Genomic DNA, 19,383 nt, shown 5'->3' with positions numbered 1-19,383 from the left:
TTTTGTTTTATTATTTTCAAACAGTTAATCACAAGTTTTTAATTAAACCATTTTGTTTGGTTTTTTAGAATTTTTTATTTAGGATGCATTTTCCCGTAAACTTGGGTTACACGCTGTAATTCATTCTTACTCAATAAAACTTAAAACGAAATTTACTAACTAAATGCTGCAATATTTGCAACTACACAATAAACATCAAACTAACTGTCATGGAAGTTAGTTTGCTGTTCATTGTTTGGTTTCGATAAAAAAATTTATACATTGATTACACAACGATTTAAGTGAATAGAATGCAAATTAAGTAGTCTGTATTAATACACGATCATTAAAATTTCTGTTAAGACCCATCACTATGGCGTAAAAAGAAAAACTATAAGAGACTGACAGGCTTTGTTAAAACCATATATTCATTTAAGTGGAGGTTAAATATAGTGGCACTAATAATCAGTTAAACTGTAATGCAAGTGTTGAGAGTATATAAAAGAGTTCATCACTTGACCTGTATGGTAAAATTTATACCAAAACAATATAAGAAAAAAAAACAAGGAATTCAAGAGATGGCGCCATTTATTGCTTGTACATGTTATGCTATTAAGAAGCAAAAGAAAGAGAAGAAATAAAAAAAGTGTACAAAAGCACCTTCATATAAATTATAAAAATTACAATAAGAAAAACTATTTTATAAAATTTCAAGTCCCCAAAATACGTATGTAAATACTTGTAAGTTGAGTCACTTTTGAGTGGAAATTCAATTGAATAAGAGTTGAAGTGGTTTATAAAAAAAAACTAAAGTTAAAATTTGTTTAATTTATTTTGGTTTTTGATGTTAATAACTTATGCAAATAATGTAAATTGTGTTTAAAATAACCACGGAAATTTTACGCGTTTTGTATTTACTTTTTTCCATTTTATTTTTAGCTTGTGTGTTTCTTTTCCGTCTTACTGATTTTTTTTGAATGAAAAAAACTTAAATTAGAATTCAACATTTTAGAAATAATTTATTTGTGAAATTGTACATAGGTATGCAATGTTAATTCCAAAATTTTTGGCAACCAATTCCATTAAAATTTTTTGGGTGAATTTCTGTTGAAATTTTTAAAAGTAAATTGCGGATTTGCTTTTAAACAAATCAAATATTTTTGTTTAAATATTCTTGACAGTTAATAACTAGAGTAGTTTTATATTTTCGATAGGATTTATTGAAATTTTATAATATTCAAAGTTTTGGATAAATTCGATTCTAGAATAACATTTTGTATTAAAATTACACAATTCTTAACATATAAGACTTGTTTTATGTAAACTTAACTGTTATTGAGGAAAATTGATTTCTCTCAATACTTTGAAAATTGTAGCTAATATTTTTTAATATAACTAAATATGTATATTAATTTTCGGGGGTTTCACTTATTACTGTAAAGAAGTATACATTTAAAAAAATTTATATGAATTGAGCCATGAGTTTCTTAAAATTTAAATTGATTTATTTCAAGGATTTTAATTATTTCAAGGATTCTGTAATTATGGTAAAATTAATATTAATTCTGATTTCTAATAAGAAATTTTGCAAAACCTTAATGTTAAATATAATGGAATCATTATAGATTCACATAGTTCAATCAATTAATAAATTATGTTCGGGTTAATTTTCTAAAAATTCGTCATGTTATGCGGCAACTACATTTTGGTTTTTATAAATTCATTAAATGCATTTTAGTCACACTGTTATTGTTTTCCCTAAAAATGTGTTGTAGAACAGTTATGAAGTAGTACAAACACCCCAAATTGTTGTGGACTTTCACAAGTGTTTTGGTGTTAAAGTTTCATTGACTTCATTATTTTCAAATTTTGTTTTTTTTTTATTTTCAAATCAGTACAGTTCTAAGCCTACTATCAGATTATTTCTTTGATGCTATTCTGTTGGGTAAATTTGTTTTATCAAGATTTTCATTATACATATGTAGACATACATACATATAAATTTTATTTTGTTGTCCTTTCGAAAAAGAAAATAAAATAAAGTTAAACAGTTTTACGTTATAACATATAGGTGTTTTGTGAACGCTTTTTTTGTTTTATTTTAATAAAATGTTAAAAATAAGAACAAAAGCCATTGAAATACGCTCAATTCTGCATATAATTGACCAGATTCTTTATGCTAAAAGTTTTAGCGTAATTAGTAAAAGAGGTTGGTTCTAATTATATATTATGCATACATATTTAGTACTGAACTTACGATCTAAGTTTAAACAAACTGTTGTTTTGAATTAACTCTTTAAAAATTTCAAACCGAAATATCTTCATAATATAATTGTGTTAAATCACCATTAAATGTCAGATAAGAAAAATGTAAAATGTTATGCGAATCACTTGGGTTCAGAGAAGTGTGAACTGTTTTATAAAAAATTATAGGTTTCTTGCAAAAATGTTTTGAAATTCGGGATAAGCTTATTTTTTCCTTTAAATAGATTAGGAGTTTCAATCTATTCTGGAAATTAAAAATTCTTATCGAGTGTTTTCCGGGTTTTCGTATAAAGAAGAATTTTTTTTTTTCTTTTTAAAGACTCTAGATTGTTTTTAGCACTTTTCCAAAAAATTTTTTGAAAAAAGTGCTTATTAGTTTCACTCTGTCCGTCCGTCCGTCCGTCTGTCCGTGTGTCTGTTTACAAAACTTTTACACCTTTGAAGATAGAAAGCTGAAATTTAATACGTATATAGATCTTCACTAGAAACTTATTTCCGTAGAACAAAATTTTTACCTATCTCCTCCCCTCTAGAAGTTATACCCCCCCAAAACCCTAAAAATGGCCTTTTTAAATATTTGTTGCAATGAAACCATAAGCATTTTTGAAATTTTGCAAACGCAGAAAGGCAGTGGCTTGCTTCCCCTTGCGCGGTATACTATAGTTCAACTTAAGAAAAACAAAATGGCCGCTCAAATTTACCGTTATTTAAAGTCCTTTTTTTCCAAATTTTTGATGTCGTTTTTCTTCTAGACCCCAGACTGTAGAAGCTTGAAATTTTAGGAGCTTTTAGATATTAATAAATAGTTCATTTTGTTAGAAGAAAATTTTTTTCCATCTCCACCCCCTCTCAAGTTATCACCTCTTGAAATTCGTAAAATTTGAATTTTTGACACCTTATATTTCCGAAACCGCAAGCTTTTCCAAATTTTTATAAACGCGAAAAGCTAACGGTAAATTCCGTGAAATTAAAAAATATAATTATTTTTCTTAACTCACACAATTAACCCTTAAAATCGAGCATTATGTTAACCCCTTTTTATATTAATTTTTGCTTTATTTCAAAGACTGCATGTATGCATCATCCTAAATATATGCAATCCTAGAAATAGTTTTGTATATGAATGAAAATAATTTTAATAGTGTGATAGCTATACATAGACTGTATTTAAAAGCAGAATTTTCACTTGTTGAAGGGAAAAGTGCTACAATACAAACCATTGGTTTGACCCAACTTTATTTTATAACAATTTCGGAAACTTTCTGAGTAAATATGTCTAAAAATAGCATAAACTATATAGATATGGGGGGAATGAATATACATTAAATATTTGAATAAAAATTTTAAACTAAAAATATTCTGAAAGATTAATTCTACATCTCTGGTACTACATATTGAATCAATATTGCACCAGAAAGAGAACAAAAATAGAGAAAATTAAAAACAATATCTGATTTTTCTGAATATTCTGGTGTAACATATTTAAAAGTATCAGGAAAGATATTTCAGCGATTAAGAAAACAGCAAAAACAGTGTTATTTTGAATTTTATTTCTTTGATAATATTTGCTTAGCTCACATGTGAGCTATTACTCAACTGATTATTTCGGAAAAGTGGGTTTGAAAAAAGCAAGTGGTACTGAAGAAAGACGAGTTTTGTTGTGAACATTTTTAAAATATAGCCCCATTTTTATGCTCAACTTAACATAATTTAAACTATTCAAAAAAAGCAACAAATTTCTTTGCGTTACTTGCAATGTTGATGTTGACTACATTTGAATGGTATCACAATTGCAGTTATTTATTCTTAAGGATAATAAAAAATATTCGATGGTACAAAGTGTGGGATCGTTCGCGTTTTTTATTTGCTCGAATATAGTGCAAGGAAGTTAAATAAAAATTGGTGTTGTGTAAGTAAAATTTGTATAAAAGCTAGATCATATTTAGAAATAATATAAATGCAATATCGTACCCAAAGTAAAATAAGAACCCACTTTTAAATCCTTCTATACAAGTTGTTTTACAAAATTGTTCCTCACTAAACCGAAATAAGCTGTTTTTTGTGTAAAATAATAACTTCCACAAAATCTGTGACCCAATATTTTATGCATCCATATTAACGTTTTTATGCCCCTAAAGTTGATGAGCGCAATTTCAAATTTTTCTATTGTTGCTATATTAAAAGAAAAAGAAATCAATATGCCTTGAAGTTGGCATTAACTGAACACAAGGTAACTGCTTTTTTTTTCTTTCACAGAAACTTTAATTGATATCAATGTTTCCAAAGTTGCTTAACAATTTTGATCTTTTCACTTTTTAAGTACGGTGGTGCACTATTGTGTTATGTTGAACAGCTTATTTTATCTTGTTCTTATTCTAGTTTTTTCTTATTTTTGACCAACGTTATCACAATGCCAAACTAACGTATAGTTAGGTATTATGAAACCTGAAAATTTTAATAAAGTACCTAAAACGAAACTTGTGAAAAGAAAATCTGTAATGAAAAATAACAGAAAAAAAAATTGAAAAAATTAAAATTGTAAAGTGAAGGTTAATAGGTTGAATGGAGTGGGTGCAGTGTAACTTTTTATTATTGCCGTTTTAAAAGATTTATTCATTTTTAAATGTAAAGTTGAAGTCAGGAGATTTTGACTTCTGAAAGCTTTAATCAATTTTCAAAAAAGTATTATTTATTGTTAATTTCTTTCGATTTGATTTTCTATTTCCGATTTTTTTTGCATACATCATTACGCAAATGTTGCAAAACGAAAAGTAGATAAAAAAAAATATTCAGTTTTTGAGACCATTTGGTTATTGCTTCAATAATGGTTTTTAGAAAAGAAAACATAATTTCATTATTACTAGTTACTAAGGTTTGCGCAAGATCATGAATACATAGTTTGTACTCTTATTGAAAAGTTTAAAAAAGTAACCAGTTATTTAATATGCCTCTAAAAATGGTAATTGGCTTCATAGTAGAATTTCACTTTCTGAAGTCAGATTTTCGTAAAAAGTTTTTAAAATAGTTCCGTTAACAAACAACACTCAAATATTAAATTTCGCTGATTATTTTGATTAGATTTTGGCCGAAAATGTTTAAAACCGTAAGCTCTAAGTGTTAATTATGGACTATTAAAATTTTACAAAAATATCTCAAGAAGCTCATAACTTTTTTGTTTGAAAGAATTTCGAAAATGAAAATTTGTTCACCATAGATAGATCCTTAACTATGATCCAAAATGTAATGTCATCTCATAGTAAAGGTCCTGTCATAAAGATCATGAATTCGTCAGATCCTAAAAATAAACTTCCGGTTGATGATTTTTCATAAAAATTCAAAAAAAAAAACAAAAAATTGAAAACGCACGTACATGAAAAATATTTGACTAAACGTTTTTTCACTTGGTAAATTAAAAGCAGTTGTTATACAAAAACCGGAAATAAAAAACCAAAGTGGAATGTATAACAAATAAATGGTTTTAGTGGATATTCCAAAGTGCACATACATTTGGTTTGGAAAATCACAAATCTTATGATGATTTGCGGTAGTTTATTGAGATTTTTTAATGTGCTTATTTTAAAACACAATTCATTTGTTTCCAAAGAAAGCAACCTTAATAAAAAGGTACGTTAATATTACGATAATAATATTATTTCTTCTTATCAAATAATACTTACCCTTATTCATTAATTGGAATAATTCGAAAAATTTTGATTTGAGCTACAAAAGTATTCTATATAGCAAAGAAAGTTTCTGAAAGGCTTTGTTTTAATGGCGGTAAAGTGGCGAGGCGCTCAAATCAGAATAGTGAGTATCGCAGATGTGCTTTAGCGGGTCGAGGTTCTTAATATCGCAAATCTGAAATTTGCAATCAACTAATACAGTAAACTTTCTAATATAACTTCTATTTAGGTTTCGATTTTTAGGAAACATGTTGTCTCTTAAAGCCTTCGTACTTATCTTAGTTTTTCTAATAATTTTTTATTGTAAGAACCTTATTGAACTTTCATTGCAAAAAGATAGGTAAGAACCTTCACTAAAATTTTTAGCTTTTGAATTGCTCACAATTTTTTTTCAAATTAATTTCTCTTGATTGCCCATAATTTTTATGCAATCAGGGGATTAATTTTCATTTTTGATCCCTTTTTTCCTTATTGTTCCTTATAACAAAAATTTCCTAAATTTTTTGTTATGCTGAGCAACAATTTTTTTTTTTAATTGTTTCGAAATTCGTTTGGAAATATTGGGTACTTATACCTAGATGACGGTTTTAGTCGATGCTTCTATACATACATACGTCTATTATACTCTAGTCTAGTACAATACTTATACCTATCGAATCTTTTCATTAATTTTGTCGTTTATTATGTGTCTAACATGGTTTTAAATTAAATTTCTAATCTAAGCGAAATTCCAGCATATTTTTGGTGTGATACAATGAAAAACACTAAAGAATTCAATACTCCAAATAAAATTTATGCACCATAATGCCGCACCTGTACTACTTATGCTGTGAATACCAATTTATAGTGTTGCTGCTGTGATTTTCATTTCAGATATGCTATTATTTCTTACATTCTCAATTTAAATTGAAACTACTTTATGTTTTTGTTCTATTGTTAGTGTATACATAATATGTATACATACGTATGCATGTGTATAAAAATATGTAACAGAATTGAGTTAATATGGTACTTATATGGTAATTTAAAAACTATGTAAGATTTAAAATTAAATGCGAGTACATACATACGTGGTTTAAAAAATTGCATATATGTACGAAAAATTTATCTTAATATGTATAACATGAATTAATGAAATTCAGAATTTAATTATAAATTTGAATAAATTATTATTAAAAAGTCTTTGAGCAGTTGTTAAAGTTACTCAAGAGTAATAATTTATAAATAAATCATAATTTTTGGTATAATAACATTATTATTGAAGCTAAAATTTTTTTAAATTTTGTTATTGAATATGACTACTTTGAGTATAATTAACTACAGTTTCCAAAAAATTTGACTCCAGAATAGTAAATTTAGAGTTTTCGTGATTTCCGTTGTACTCATCTCAGAATGGTTTAAAATTATGACGGAAAATAATGAGTAAGAATTGTAGTGAGATTAAAAGTTTCGTAGTTCATAAATATTAATCTAAGTAATTCCAACAAAATAAAATGTTGCCATATGAAACCGAAATACTGTCAAATTAGCATCAGGTTATTGGGTTCGTAATTCGTTATTCTCAATGGTCCTGGACTGTCTGAGATTTTCGGATTATTCTGATTGGTATAAATCTAGACATCTGAGATAGACAACAGTTTAGCGCATCAGGTTAGAGGACCAATTTAAGCTTTGTTCCCCGTAATATCTGCAGGACGGGCCAGAGTATTGACCAGAAAGCTAAGTGAATTAAGAAATGAGTTAGAATAGAAGTCTAAGAAAAGAAATTAAAAGAGTTTCCTGGAATCTGAAAAAATCTTAAGATCAAACAAAAATTGATGAATATTCATGCAAGTTCTCCGAAAATGCACTGTAAAAGATCATATCAAGGGATGTTGCATATAGATAAGATAAGATAAGACAAAATTCATTTTCATTTTTATTTTTGGTACATACCAATATACGAGTAATATAATAATTTTCCATTTTTAATGTTACAGTACAATTATACAGAATGATTAAGGTTTTTAAACAGCTAAGAAAAAATATTTTAAATGTAAATGTATAGATTTTCGAGAATTAATTTGTATTAATGATCTCCGCAATTCAAAAATAAAAAAAGTAAAATTAAATGGCTAGTTGATTTTAAATAGAAAATTACAGTAACTAATTAATTTAGAGCATTACTCCAGAAGTTATCGAATTAGTATATAGTTTACATGAGTTGATAAAGTGTTTAATCTATTGACATCTTCTATTTTGACAGATTTCATGAAGTATTTTAATATTATAATAGATTGGTTTATTTAAAATTAATTTTAAGCATTTGTTCTGTTGAATTTGTAATTTCTTCAAATGACTTGCGGCACAATCACTCCAACAGTTGCTACTGAATAAAATCACAAGCAATAATTGTTTTGTACAGTGAAAGTTCTTTGGATTTATTTAATACAGATTCTCTGTTGAGTAATGGATACAGATTTCTAATAAAATTATTGATTTTCGTTTGTATGATTTTTAAATGTTAAGCTATGACCCAGTGTGATGTTGATCTACTTTACATTCTTTTGCCACGGAATTTCAATATTTCCTAGAGCTACATTTTCCTGGGGGTAGAAATCGTGTTTCTCGTTTTCTTGTTAAATATATCGCTTAAGTTTTGATTGCATTTATTTGGAGTTCCCATTTATTAAAATAGTTTTGAAGTGCTACGATTTCTAGGTTTCTTATAATACTTTCGGCCAATAAAGCAGAGCTGTAAATGGTGGTATCGTCTGCGAAGCTTGCAATCTAGCTCGCGTATGTTATGATCATATCTACAAAATTGAAAACTGAAAATAAGGTAGGGTTTATAAACGAATCTTGCGGTACAACAGCTTCAAATTCAATTTGTTCAAATACAGAGGAATTTATTTGTACATAAAATTTACGTTAAGTTAAAAAAACTTCTATAGTTGATACTAAACATGGCGGAATTTCGACATTTTATAAAAAATCCATTAAATCCATTGTGAAAAACGGTATCGAATGCTTTTTCAAAATCGAAGTGAATCAATGTTGAATGCCGGTTTAATGTTGAAAATTTATTTTATTTTTAATATCTATAATGATAAGAAAAATTTGATGACAGCAAGAGTGTCAAATTGATAATTTAGTGTATAGTTATTTGCTGGTAGAAATTTAATTTTAAGGATTTGTAGTTCCTTTTCTGATTTTTGCTATAGGGTTTTCCACATGACAGGGAAGTTGTTCAGCCTTAATAAAGTGTTGTATATAAACAAATATTCTAACTGTTTTATGTGGTAGATGCTTTAGATCGCAATTGTTTTTGTACATAGAAATGGAAAGATTTTTAGAAAAGGTTGTGAAAATTTTAGGGGCATCGAAAAAATTATTCGGATTTTAATGCTTTAGGCAAGACACAGGGCACTTACAGTAAGACCCAGCGTGTGTTTTCTGTCGTTTTATGCTAGTATGTATTTATCTGTATAAAGTTTTCAGATTCCTGAACTTTATTGAACATAATATATTGGAATTACGAAAAGTGATTCCTTTGATCAATTGCATAATAATCGATATTCAATTAAAATTATTAATCTCTTTTCAATAAAAATTCGATATAATCCTGCGTATCAGTTAAACGAATAATCATAAGTCCTCCAATAGACCTACGGAATAGTAAATCACTTGAATAAGGTTTTTTTGTTACAATAGTTTTAATGTTATTCGGAAGTCGCATTACATTTGACTTTTTTAAGATGAAATATTTTGAAGGAGCTTATCTTACACTTACAAACAAACAATATAATTTTGACAAAAGAAGCCGACAATTTATAAAAAAATAAACAATGCATCAACATTTTTATTCATTTTCCGATTTTCTTCATTTTCCATTACAAATTTTAAGACCTATTGAATTGCTCATTATATATAAATTTAGAATTTTAATTAGAACTCACCTGCCACTACTTTTACGTTGTATAAATGTTAATAAATTAACGTGGTCTTTTTGTAATCTTATTTTTTATGCGACATTTATGTTTTGATTGATTTGGTTGGAATATTAATGTTTTTACAATGTTGTACGCAAAGTTACATATACGACTTAAAGAAAGCTATAAGGATTGGATTTGAAAATATTTTTTATTTAACCTTTTATTCATAATCTGACATAATTTCTTAATTGAAAATGCCACCGAAAATTAAGAAAGAGTCCCGTTTTTATACAAATCCGTTCTTTTTTCTATGAATCGTTTTGATTTTAAATAAACATTTTCTACAAGTATATAACGATATATGTATGTATGCGTTCCTACTTCTGTTGAATAGTTTACTATTTTGTTTAATTTTAAATTTTTTATTAAATTCTGTGTTGTAATAGGTGAGTATTACGTGTTGAGATATGTACATATAATATGTGTCATAGTACATCTGAAGAATTTGTGAATGGTCATAAGGTAAGAATTGTCTTCATTAAAGGACTTGGATATATTTCATTCTGTTAATAAGGGATTTAATTTGTCATATAAATCAAAAGTTTAAGAAATAAACTCTCTAAAAAGTAGTACAGCTTACACTAAAGTGTTCTAAAATTTGTCTTAATATAGAAAATGCCAATATTGTTTTAACATGTAACAACTCATACTAATATAACATGTAACAACTCATACTAATATAATAGTGGTTAGGTTCGTATAATAAAATTGAAAATTAAATTTTGAAATATTTGTTTTTGTAGCAAAGATCGTTCAAAGTTGACATAATCTTATAAGTTTGAACTGAATCAGTTCTACATTCAAACCTTTTTTGAATATGCTAATATACGTCTTAAGAATCATGTATACGTAATATAGTTTCTACATTTTGTATCATATTTGGTTTTGTTTTACGGTTTGTACAATAAGCTTGAGATCTGTTGCTCATTTTACAAAAGCCAAAGAAAAAATAAAACTCTACTATGATTTTAAAGTTAAATTATTTTTTCCGAGTTAAATTATGTATATAAGTGTTTGGTCGAGTATCTAATTTTTAAATAAATTTCCAAAATTTTAAATTTGCCATCTATACATATTCAATAGATGAAAGATTCACCTTTATATGTACTTCTATGATATTGTAATAGAGTTGATTTAATTTATGCTTTATAAAAAAATTTAAAGTCTAACATTTACCAACTTACAAGTCATTAAAATTTTCTTTTCCTACCATTTAGGATTTCTTTCAGTTCTGTAAAATTTAAAGTCATCTTTCTGTTGTGCCTTCAATTGTAGTCACTTATCACAAAACTGGAAAATCAAAAATCATTGACATCTCAATACAATTATTTGAATTTTTATTCTATTTTTCTATTTTAATTTTTTTTTAAATCTAAAAATCTTGGTATTCATCATATACAAAACGTAAACTTGAAAATACCCTTGAGTCATTCCAAATGTGTTTGCTTTTTATTTTTTTGTTCCTTATTTTTCGGAATTATTGACCAGTACCCTATTAAAATAGTTATCAAAATCGATTCTATTATTTCAACCGAGCTATAAAAATTGTGTACTTTTTAATGTAATTGGATTGTTTATTTTGCATGTCATTTAAATCTCCAATGTGATTTTTTTTGTTAATCTTTTTGATATTGATTTTTAGTTTTGTGTATGTGTTTAGATTTCTAATTTAGCTTTAGATATCCATCTCAATGAAGATGAATCCAAAGATGGGGAAAATTTTATTTAAAGAAAAATAATTGTATTTGTTTCTTGTATTCTTTTATGAATTTCTCAGCAATTTCTTCTTGATTTTACATTTTGTAAAAATGGAGACACAATAATAAGATCTTGTTAAAGGCTATTCATAATAACAAATAATATATGAATAGAACAGTTACAAACTTAGGGCAATTATTATTAGCCCTCTTTTTGTTATCTGAAACCAATTTTGATTTTTGAAAATTTAAATAAAGTCACAAAAAATTTTATAGAAAAATATAGGCATTGAAAAATTACAGTACAGCTTAAGTTAGAACGACATATGTATTTCTGGTAAAATTTGCAGATTATGTTTGACTCAATGACAGTTTTTAAAGTTTTAGTTAGAACACCCTAAGCAAAACGTTGTACATCTGGCTAAGCCCTTATGAAATGCAAGTATTAGAAATAGTTGATAAACTTTTTACCTTTACTTAATCATTGAATTGCAGCTATCTATAATTTGGGTAGTTGTGGTAAAAAACAGTAGCTTGTTTTGTCATTAATGGCTTAGACTTGTTAAAAGTACAAAATTCTTAATATAGTATTTTCTTAATTTTTTCTATGCATTGCAATTAAGTATAAGAATTTAACTATTTACATTTACTTATTAAATAGGAATATTAAGTATTACTATTAAATTTTTTGGTTAAACAAATAAATGTGCTACCATCTTTATGTTGTTAAAAAATTCTCATTTTGTAAGCATTACATATTTTCGTTTTAATAAAGTTGTTACTTTTAGTGATTTCATTAAAAATGAGTCCATTATAGCTGGCATTTACTATATAAAAAACCACAAAGAAGCATAAATATTAAATTTCTTTTCTGACATTTTTTTCCTGATTGTGAATTTTTGATTATAAAGTTCAGATATGAAATAACTAATACCATTACAATTAAATATTGAAAAAAATTTAAGGTAACAATAAAAAGTATAATGGTGAACTGAGGTCACAAATCAGTTATTTTTTTTCCTTCTTTATTTGGAAGATTTTTACTTGTTGTTTTTGTCCCTATTTGACTGATGATTTTTACAACTAATGTACAAAAATTAAAATGATATCTAAAAATAAAAATAGAAAAAAAAAAGATTTTTTTGTTTTGCTCTTGTTACATGGATAAATTGTAGTGTACCACCCGCCGTTTGGTGGAGAAAATTATAAAGTCACCGACATGGACCACTCTAATAATCATTATGATTGTAATACTAATCCTGTGTCGATATTGATTGTGATGATGATAATGATGATTTTAATGATGGTGAATACAGCGAAATTTTTTTATTTTGCTTCATTGTTGTTGCTGGCACTATATTTATTGTCCACTTTTAACAGATAAAGAATTTGCTGAATTTTTGTTTTTGATTTTTTTAATTTCCAAAAGTTTTTGTCGAGTTTTCCCTCAAAAATTTTTATCTTAAAAAAAAGGTAAACATGAGAAAAATACTAGGCAAGTTCTTGTTTTAGGGATTTTTACTCCATACTTATTTTTTGATTTTCCTTATTCAATTGCTTTGTTTTGATTATTTTCATTTGTGTCTTAACGTTGAGATTGAAATCGCCGTTCTGTAACGAAGAAAGGTAATTTTTCCAATAAACTTTTTAAAATATTGTATTTTAATATTTATTCAATTAAATTTATTAATCATGAAGCCTTTTTTCCTATAATTTTAATTCGAATGCTCAGAAAACTGGGAAGCATTTGATTCATCATATTAATATTGCATTGAAATTTAAATACTATTTTATATTAGAATATAAATAATATTTTATTTGCTAATTTTTTATTTTTTATATTTTGAAACTTGTTAATTCATGGTAAGGTCTTGAAAGTGTGTTTAAGTTATGCTTTGAAACTATAAAAAATGAAATTCTTAAATTAATTTAAAAAAACCACAAGTCGTTTTATATTTTTGTTGTTCAAAATTATAATTTATGATCTATATTGTAAACTTGAAAACAGCAGACCTCCCATACAATTTTTTGTTGGAGATTGATTAAAGAATCATCCCTGAAATTGTTTGTCACCTTGTGCGACGCACCCTGTATATGTATTAAACCAAGCACTGCATAAAAAAGACAAAAAGTTGTAAAAAACAGTGTAGCAATTATCACACAACTCTTAAAATCATTTATTCGTACGGGTATCACACAGTTGACACGAACAACTCTACCTTTATGCGTTATTGAAATAAAATTGTGAAATACAAATTTTTTATAGAAACTCATTTCTAATAGCTGTACAGGTGTAAAAATATAGTTAAATTTATACATAACTATTTCTCATTACGTGTACATTATTTTGATATCTCAGCTGCATTCAGAAAGATTTATTTCTTTAAAGATATTTAAGAATTTTAGAATATTTTCTTTGCAATTTTAACTAACATGCTTATAAACTAGCCATTCTGTCTTTTAATATTGTTTTTAAAGTATTGCATTCAGTTTTTCTTTGAATTTATTTAAATAAATAAATCAAAGGCAAGAAAAATAAAATAAAGAAATCGTCACCCACTCCTTATGTTATGGTGACGATGAATTATATATTCAATTTTGACGGGTTTACGCGAACTTTCAATTGTGACCAACGTTGTAATAAAATTGCATGTTAGGGGGGGGGGGGGGGGGGGTAAAAACTTATTACGAAAAAAAAATTAATTTATTAGAAGTTAAAATTCTTATTATCAAGGTCAACTTATGCGGGTTTAAATATTAGTGAGTATACAGATACCTTATATAATGTAAAAACATAAAAGAAAATAACGATTGAAGAAATTTGTTTTAACAAGTGATTTGTTATTTTAAGATTTAGGAATTACACAAAAAATTATTATTGTCACTTTCAACGTCGACTTAGAGAAGGATTATGGTTAGCTTCCAAATTCTCTAAAAATATATAAATAACAAATGCTTAAAAATACCTCGATCGCTTGATTTAATCCCACTTTACCTAGTAACAACTTGAAAAATATAATTTATTAAAACACGGTTTGTACAGTAACTAAGGTATAGAATCGTAGCCCAAGGAATGATTTTTAAATTTTTTAATCATTAAGAACAAAAAACATATTAGCCGCATTTTATATTGATCAATAAATAGAACTCCAACAAGTAAAGGTTTTCTGGCATAATAAATAAAAGTTTAGTAATTAGCCTGCAGTGGTAATAGATGCTCTTAAAATTGGAGAAAGCTGTTATAATGCGAGTACCTGAGGTTTTTGTTTGAAGTAAAACGTTAAAAAATCTTGACATAATTTGTTATGTCCATTTTTCGGTAGGAACGCACTTCTAGATATGCGTAAATATATTATTTTTAAAGAGATACTACCGATTTTGATGAAGTTTAATATGTGAGTCTATTTTGGCTGTGTCACTGATTAGTCAACCTTTACACTTTAATTGAAAGATGTACCACAAGATATACAATAGGTTAGAGGGCCAAAAATGCGTAAAACTTTTGTTCTAGACTAAGAGCCAAATCTCAAGTGCTTCAAACAAACCATTTCTGAAAAGCCTAGTAAAGGGCTTAAAATTAACATGTTACTTGATTTTGTGTTTTATGTACTTCCGGAATACCAAGCGTTCGAACTTTAGGAAAAATCAAATTTTTCCCTTTCTTTACTTTTTTAGTTTTAGACTTTTTAGAAACTCGGATGGTATTGAGTGAAACTGTACTAAAAGTCTGATTTACATTTTTCTAGATATGTCAGCTAAAAGCTTAGTAACATTCTTAAAATTGGAAAAAAGCGTTAATATTTTTGCTAAACTAGACAATACATCAGATTTTTTTTGTTTTTTTATTTAAAAGAGTAAAAATTTGAGTTTTAATTTTCTTGTTTACAGTTTTCAAAATTTTATTAAGACAGAGGTATAACTTAACATACTGCCCAAGTCATTATTCGCAGTAGCTATTGTCTCTGTTCAACAGTTTTACCTGCTTGAGGGCTTATATAACGCTCGGAGCTTATATGGTTACATTACATTTCTCTAATTCTTTTAATTTTATCTCCTGGATCAGGAAATATATGAGCATTTTACAATAATATTCCTTAGTAATGAATACTCTTTGAACAAAATTAAAATGATTTTAGGCTAAAGCAGTGTCATAGTTATCCCTTCTTAATTTCTCAATTTAAGTTTGTATGTCTGTATGAGAAAATAAATGTCGTAATGACCAATCAAACGATTAATTTACTTCTATATAATAAACTGTATATGTGTCATATTACAATCTGTTGAGGTGATGTGATTGGATGAGAAGCAAAATGATATTATAAATGTGAGTGTTAAGGAAACCAACCACATAAAAAGAGTAAAGGAGAGCTAAAACAACATGATTCCATAAAATTCTTGTGGCTATCAGCAGGACAACGATCATCAATAAAATCTCAAACAAATGTGTTAAAGTCGTGAAGCAAATCAAAATTGCGTTGAACAAAATCAAAAGCAATAAAATGAGAAATTTTTTGGTTTGTTTTTGTTTTTGCAAAACCTGAATGACATCGTCATACCCATAAAGACTTGTAAAAAACGAGTATCAACCTTAAAAGGAAAAAAAATATTTTTTGTAAGTATTTTTGTCATGCTTTTTAATTATAGCATTTAACGATCTTAAAATTATTTCTAATAATTATTTTCTAGCCAATTTATATGCAATTGGTTGGTTAAATTGTAACGCATTTTACTTTTTCGCACAGACTTTTTTTTCACACATTTTTTTCAGCTCGTAAAAAATTTTGCCGAGGGATCGGAGGAATTATGTGAAAATTTTTGTTAGAAAAATAAAACACGTGTTGTTTAAACTTTAAGCAGATATTGGAATTGAGTTTCTTGTGTTTTTCATTGAAAAGATTGTTAACAATTATGTTGAAAGTTTAAATTTATCTATTGACATTTTGTGATGTAAATTTTGCAAAGGCAATATGAGATACTGAAACACAAGATTTGAACTTTTTAATGTTATTTTTTGTTTTATTGTATTATTGGAATTTCCTATTTAGCACTTTTCCAAAAAAATTTTGAAAAAATGCGCTTATTAGTTTCACTCTGTCCATCCGTCCGTCTGTCCGACTGTCCGTCTGTCCGACTGTTCGTCCGTTCGTGTCTGTTTAGAAAACTTCTACATCCTTGAAGATAGGAAGTTAAAATTTTACATGTACATATATAGATTTTTACTAGAAACTTATTTCCGTAGAACAAAATTTTCACCTATCTCTCTCCCTCTAAAAGTTATACCCCCCTAAAACCCTAAAAATGGTATAACTACTTACTGCAGTGAAACCATAAGCATTTTTCAAATTTTGTAAAAGCAGAAAAATAGTGGCTGGCTTCTTCTATTGGGGCATTAAAAAATAAAATGGTCGTTAAAATTGACCGTTATCTAAATCCCGTTTTTCCCAAATTTTTGATACCGGTTTTCTTCAAGACCCCACGTTGTAGGAGCCTGAAATTTTAGCAGCTTTTACAAACTTACAAATAGTTTATTTCTCTAGAAAATATTTTTGCTTAATTATGCGACTGCATAAAAGATTTCATCCTAAATATATGCAATGCTAGAAGTAGTTTCGTATATTAATTAATATATATTATTGAAAAGAATTTTAGTAATGTTGTAGGTACATAGACTGTGTAGGAATAGATAAATATATATAGAATTATAGACTGTATTTAAAAGCAGTATTTTCCCTTGTTGAAGGGAAAAATGCTACAATACAAACCATTGGTTTGACCCACCTTTATTATCCTAACAATCTTTTTTGGAAGAGAACGCAGAAGCGTTAAAAAATTTTGTCTTAAATTTTTTTTTTAATCTTTTATTGCCTAATTTTGATCAAAGTTTCTAGTTTTTTTACAAGTTTTAACGTTGTAAACGCCTTTTTATTTAAATTTAATCTTTTCAACTACGTTTTAGGTAATAAAAATTAAGAGTTTGAATGGATCATAATATAGTACCTATATAAGTCTTACATTATTTTCAAAGCGATCTAAAAATTTTTAATGACATTCCTCTTTTACGGAAAACTTATGGAGCTCTTGACATTTATTGAAAGAAATATTAAAATGAAACGAGTAAAGCAAGAGTGAAATTGTGAGAAAACCCAATTTTTTTTATTGGTCTTATATGGCGTTTTGTTGTTCCAAGGTCGTTTTCCCTACATGTGTGTGACGGGCATATATAAATTGGCTGATAAATCGAATCCGCACTTCTGGAATCACTCAAAGCATTATTTTCCTCAGCTAAACTCATTTCCCAACCAACGTTTTGTTTGTTACCTTAGAAGTATAAGATTTCGAGTTTAAACCTTATACAGTTCTCCCCGGTTAATTGAACCGAGAAAAGTTGCACACTTTTTGTATCAATTAAGCGGGTAAATCAATTAAAAAAATCCCGTTTAATTGAACAATTGGTGCAATAAAACGAATTTTTTTAACTGAATCGTTTACGCATGAAAACGAATACTCGCTATTGAAGATCAGGCGCAAAAACGAATTTGATCCTGCTACTGCATAAAATTAATAAAAACAATAGGAAGCATATCCTATTACATATACTTATCAAAATATCCTAGGTAAAAAGCTATATTTAAAATAGGGGATACACTAATGAAATACTAAAACTCAAATTTTTTTTTATTTCAAAATTTAAAAACTTAAATTTTTCTTTATTTCAAAATTTTAAAACTTAAATTTTTCATCATTTTAAATCCATCTAAGTAATGTAACTGTGAATTCAAATTCAAAATATGTAAACCATAATATTTTTATATCACATAACATAACAAAAATTAAAAATAAATATTTCATATCAAAAATAAAAACAAATTATCAGGTCAATAAACAGGGGAATTTTTCACAGTTTTTATAAGGTAATACCAAAAAAAGAGATTCATTTAAGCGAGTTGTTCAATTAAACGGGACTCAATTAAACGATGTTATTCATGTATATTTTAATAGGGATTTAAAGTTGCCTTAGTTTTTCGTTCAATAAAAGGGGAAAATCAATTAAGCGTGGTGCATTTAACCGGGGAGAACTGTAGACCGGATGGTAAAAGTATTCACCTCTGTGATAGTGCTTTTGATTCGTCTGGGAAGACTATTCATTATTCTAATTCGTTAGACTTAAATAAAGTTTTGTGCGCTTAGACTTTATCATTTTAATTTTTTTCTTTTATTTTCTTCAAAACGTCTTCGCCATAGTGGAACAGTAAAAGTTTGAGTGAAGTTTCACATAACCTAAAGCTTTCTTTACACTTTTTTATTACAGTCCTCTATAGTTTCTCTAAAATAATGTTTTCTAATTCACAAGTCTGAAACACCTAAAAAAGTATGTTAGTGTATTGTATTCGAAAAACTCTTGCAACTCTATCTGCAAAGTATCTATCTAAAGTCTATTTTATATGTACATACATATGTATATGGAAAAGTAAATGTAATAAAACCCTATTACCTATTATTAATTTTTAATTACGTACATTGGTTCTATTTCATATCAAATTCTATTTAGTGTTCTTAAACTGCGATATTTACACTATCAAATGAAACATATGTATATACATATATGTATAATGTATGTACATATAAGAAATTTACATACATTTGCATGTGCATAAACATAATAAGTACTTGTATTTTCACGAGCAAAATGCAAAATCATATTATGTATAGAAGACTTTGACTTGCGACACCTGTTAAATAGCTTCGCAAATGACAGCACAAAAATGGGCAAATGTAATTGTGTCG

At 27.0% G+C, this 19,383-nt stretch overlaps 1 protein-coding gene across 1 annotated transcript in view; it reads left to right on the top strand.

Moving 5' to 3' along the window:
* LOC129609550 (uncharacterized) overlaps positions 1 to 19,383 on the top strand; it is a 168,630-nt gene that overhangs the window by 26,441 nt on the left and 122,806 nt on the right. The window lies entirely within an intron of this gene.

The sequence above is a fragment of the Condylostylus longicornis genome, unplaced genomic scaffold (genome assembly GCF_029603195.1).
Source record: "Condylostylus longicornis isolate FDR11 unplaced genomic scaffold, ASM2960319v2 ptg000040l, whole genome shotgun sequence".
Lineage (NCBI taxonomy): Eukaryota > Metazoa > Arthropoda > Insecta > Diptera > Dolichopodidae > Condylostylus > Condylostylus longicornis.
This window is presented reverse-complemented; position numbering and strand designations above follow the sequence as displayed.